Source organism: Mizuhopecten yessoensis, unplaced genomic scaffold, assembly GCF_002113885.1.
Source record: "Mizuhopecten yessoensis strain PY_sf001 unplaced genomic scaffold, ASM211388v2 scaffold10847, whole genome shotgun sequence".
In the NCBI taxonomy this organism is placed as follows: Eukaryota; Metazoa; Mollusca; class Bivalvia; order Pectinida; family Pectinidae; genus Mizuhopecten; species Mizuhopecten yessoensis.
In genome coordinates this window covers 1,274,775-1,278,924 of record NW_018408751.1, presented here as the reverse complement: position 1 = coordinate 1,278,924, position 4,150 = coordinate 1,274,775, and the positions used below count along the sequence as shown (strand labels likewise).

General features: G+C 38.7%; 1 long non-coding RNA gene across 1 annotated transcript; it reads right to left on the bottom strand.

Annotated features, from left to right (window-relative positions):
- Positions 1-6: 6 nt before the first annotated feature.
- Positions 7-2,253, bottom strand: LOC110462928. The gene is made up of 4 exons (XR_002464327.1): positions 2,164-2,253; positions 1,704-1,839; positions 905-1,197; positions 7-92 (listed from the first exon to the last, which is right to left on the bottom strand). It is a non-coding gene; the product is annotated as an uncharacterized LOC110462928 (long non-coding RNA).
- Positions 2,254-4,150: the final 1,897 nt, after the last annotated feature.

The window sequence follows — 4,150 nt, the reverse complement described above, 5'->3', positions numbered from 1 at the left end:
CCCAATTAAATCGATCTTTTGACGTCAATCTCAAACTTCTATTCCGTCACCGACTGCAATCCACGTTCTTCTCTTTGAACGGCGCAACGAATCTGTATGAAATGAAAAAATAACAAAATTTCATGTTCACGTTATGCACAATCTGTCCGTTCTCCACTGCAGAATATGTTGTCATGCATTGTAGTTTTGACATTAAGGAAAATTAATTGAAAATACATGTATGCAACTGATTATTCAAAATCAAAACAATCTATCCCATTTTATTTTTATTTTGCGGAGGAACCTACCTAGCGATGGTCAGGGTACCTAGAGAGGGTATATCACCAACCTAGGGAGGGACATTGTATCTAGAGAGGGATATAGTACCAGCCCAGTGAGGGACATAGTACCTACAGAGGGATATAGTACCAATCCAGTGAGGGACATGGTACCTACAGAGGGATATAGTACCAATCCAGTGAGGGACATAGTACCTACAGAGGGATATAGTACCAACCCAGTGAGGGACATAGTACCAACAGAGGGATATAGTACCAATCAAGTGAGGGACATAGTACCTACAGAGGGATATAGTACCAATCAAGTGAGGGACATAGTACCTACAAAGGGATATAGTACCAATCAAGTGAGGGACATAGTACCTACAAAGGGGTATAGTACCAACTTAGCGAGAGACATGGTATCTACAGAGGGATATAGTATCTATTTAGCAAGGGACATAGTACATAGTGAGTGACAGTGTTCCTAGCGAGGGACAGGATACTTAGCATGGACCTAGTACCAACCTATCAAGAGACTTAGTACATAGGGAGGGATATAGTACCAATTTAGAAAGGGACATAGAAAGGGAGATAACACCAATCAAGCGAGGGACACCGTACAAGTTGAGGGACAGAGTACATACCTAGCGAGGGACAGGGTACCAGTAGTTGATTTGACGCTGGATGCACAGTGGGAACAACACCATATGCTCCTCCTCAAAATGCTGGACGAACTTCCTCTCCAAGTACAGGTCATTCCAGGGCATCTCTTTGGTCAGTACCACGGACAACTCTAGTCCATAGTAAAACAACATCATGACGTTTGACCTTTTTGCGAAGTTCGCCTTGTCTTTCTTACGAGTAACGGAGGGCTTCAACAAGGATCTCCTTTTAACCTGACACGGGGCAGTACCGCAGTGACGGCAGAGGGAAGGACCTGCACAAACAAATATTTATTTAAGGTCAAATTTCCGAAATCCAAGGTTTAAGTTTTCAACACACAAAACATTGCTTTCTATGCATCTTGAGATTTTATCAGAACGGAACCCGTAACAGTTAACTAGCTGATTGGTTTCTGACACACAAATCTGACAAATTACAAGGCTTATAGAAAGTGGTTCCCGTTCATTAAACATGACCAAAGAGCTACTCTGAGATGAAAGTATGTCAAGATTACAATTTCACTGTACGTTATCAAACAATTGACTTTAATATCTTATCAAAACATAGCTCTGAGAACACAAGTATGCAAGATTCTGAAATGATCCACAAGATGGCGCGTTAAGGTAGTTTTTACAACACTCAGGTTCATAAAAAGGTACATTAATTTCGAAAATTTCTTAATTACAAGGTAAACAGTGCACAAGAACTGAAAGTGAGAAAACTGATACGTTCATTAGACTGCTGCTTTATTTAATATTCTAATCTTCGCTTGTTACTTACGAGCTCTCCATTCTTGGAACATTGACACGGCGGCTGACATTTTTTCTTTGACGATTTTTCCGACCGACGGCGCATAGCCCAACAGCAGGGTAAGAAGCACACACAGCAGATTATAGAATACCTCATTTCCAAATCGCTAAAATAAATCAAGTCATAATTATTTATAGGGAATAGTACTAATGTTCAAGAGCCGCATGATACGGACAATGGAGAAGAAAGCCGTTTTTGTCACAACTGGACGCTAACAAAGCATAGCTGGTGGCTAATAATATTGTGAAATACACACAAGAATATCATACAAAACGGAATGCACACGCGTTAAATATACCAGGTATTTAATAAATTGATGAGAAGTAGAATCAGTTAAAAATCGTCACAAGCATAAGCTTACTTAACTATTAGTAAAAACTGTTAATGTTTTCATGACAGTCATTAACATTAAAATATATGTAATCCTTACCCATGTCAGCTTGGTAACCGTTGGACAGATTTTCTCAATTTCACTTGCGGTGAAATAATAGAACAATCTTTTTGCATATCCTGTCTCGGGCTCCACACTAGAGAGAGAAAAATTAATAAAGTTAAGAGTAAATATTTCTAAATATTCAATGGCAACACAATCGTAAACTTGAAAAGGTTATTGACGTTCATTTTAGCTCCGCGAGATCTTTGCGTAATTTCAAGTTAAAGAAAAACATATAAGATCCAATCTTACCATGCCTGGTCCTAACTTACCACGTAAGGTCCCGATATACAGCAGGCCCTTGGTGCATGGCGCACAGCATTACCACAAATATCAAGAATAACTTTATATCCATTGTGGTAATCGAAGAATTAAACAAAAGAAGTAAATATCAGGTGAGAGACTGATCATCTCCGCCTTCGCCGATTGCTAAGCAGCTTAGCAACAAGTATGTGACGTCATAAGTGGTATCTCTATTTTACCGATCATGACGTCATGCTATTGTCTTTTACTATTAAGTGCAAGCGGTTACACGTTGGTGAAAATATTATGGTACCAAAATGTCTTCTGTTATGAATCGAACCCTGGACTAGCGGCAGTGAGTGCTTCAAGCAGGAGTCGAATGCGGGACTAATAGCGACAGGATATGTTCACCTTAGAATTCCACAAAAATTCTAACACAGGACAAGCGACACTTGAGCCCGTATGCGTGAAACCACGGAATAAGATGTTATCTAAGTCCGTGGCGAAACCGTTCTCATGCTCAAGCATGGACTATGTGCTCAAACCAGTTTTCATGTAACTCACTTAAGTCATATCAAACGATCAAAAAATAAAATTAAAATTTGGAAACAGTATACGGCCTTCAATATTTTCCAAATCCGTGACAAAATAAGATTGCTTTTATCTAAGTTTGAAATGCATCTTTTTAACATTTATAAGGGTATGCAACACAGTTTCGTTCAAACATATTACATGATGCGCGTTAGCGCATCTTGGAGAATATGTTTCTATAACATCCACTTTCATTATTTGAAATTAAGAAAAAATAGTTGGGGTTTTTCACTTAAAAAAGCAAAACACCGTCATGAAAACAACATTAATTGAACAGCCTTTAACGGTGACGAAATACACAGTTGAGCAATAAACAAATAGTTTCACTTTGCATAATTTTTATTTTTAAATTTTATTACCAGCATGTTTAAAATGCATTGATTATATTAATAATTGACAGTAGATCTTAATTTGAAACAAAAATACTCTGTAAAATATGTTAGTTGCAAAAAGTCAGAAATTTATTCCGTCTTTGCGGAGATTGCTGACCGCTAAACAAAAGTTGTGCAGCGGCTATACGCTCATCAGGCCAGGAAGCGGTTGGACTTTCAACGAGATGGGTTATGGAAATTGAAATTGCATCCGTGAAATGTGGAGTTTCCTAAGAATCCAAATGACGATTTAAAAGATGCTGTTGGCTGAATTCTTGTGTCGATCGACTGTGTCAACAGGACTAGCTCATCGTTGAACATTCGGCATGTGTTACTATCGATGAGAGGACTGGCCGACGAGCCGGGACGATTTGACCTGCTTCGCCACTTGCAACGGACGCTAGTGTAAAGGACAGATTAGTTTGTTCTGTTGAAAAGGACCTGTTATATGATCTAATAGCAGACACGCTTCGGTTGCCCGACATAAACATGATGTGCCTTGATTCAAAACCATAGTCATTCCATATTCTAGGGACACGTCCGTGACGTCGCTATCAGACATATTGGCTGGAGCACAGGGTTCGTTACAAATGTCTGTGGCTGGAGTTAGCACACGACGGATTTTAGATGTGTATACGCGAACATAAATTTCTTTAAACAGTGTGATTTCTTGTTGATAATTTCAAATAAAGCATATTTATATGTTTTTTTTAACCTTTGATGAATAATCTGGTGTTTTTTTTTTATTTATTTGGTTTGTATGTTGGGGGAGAAGGGGG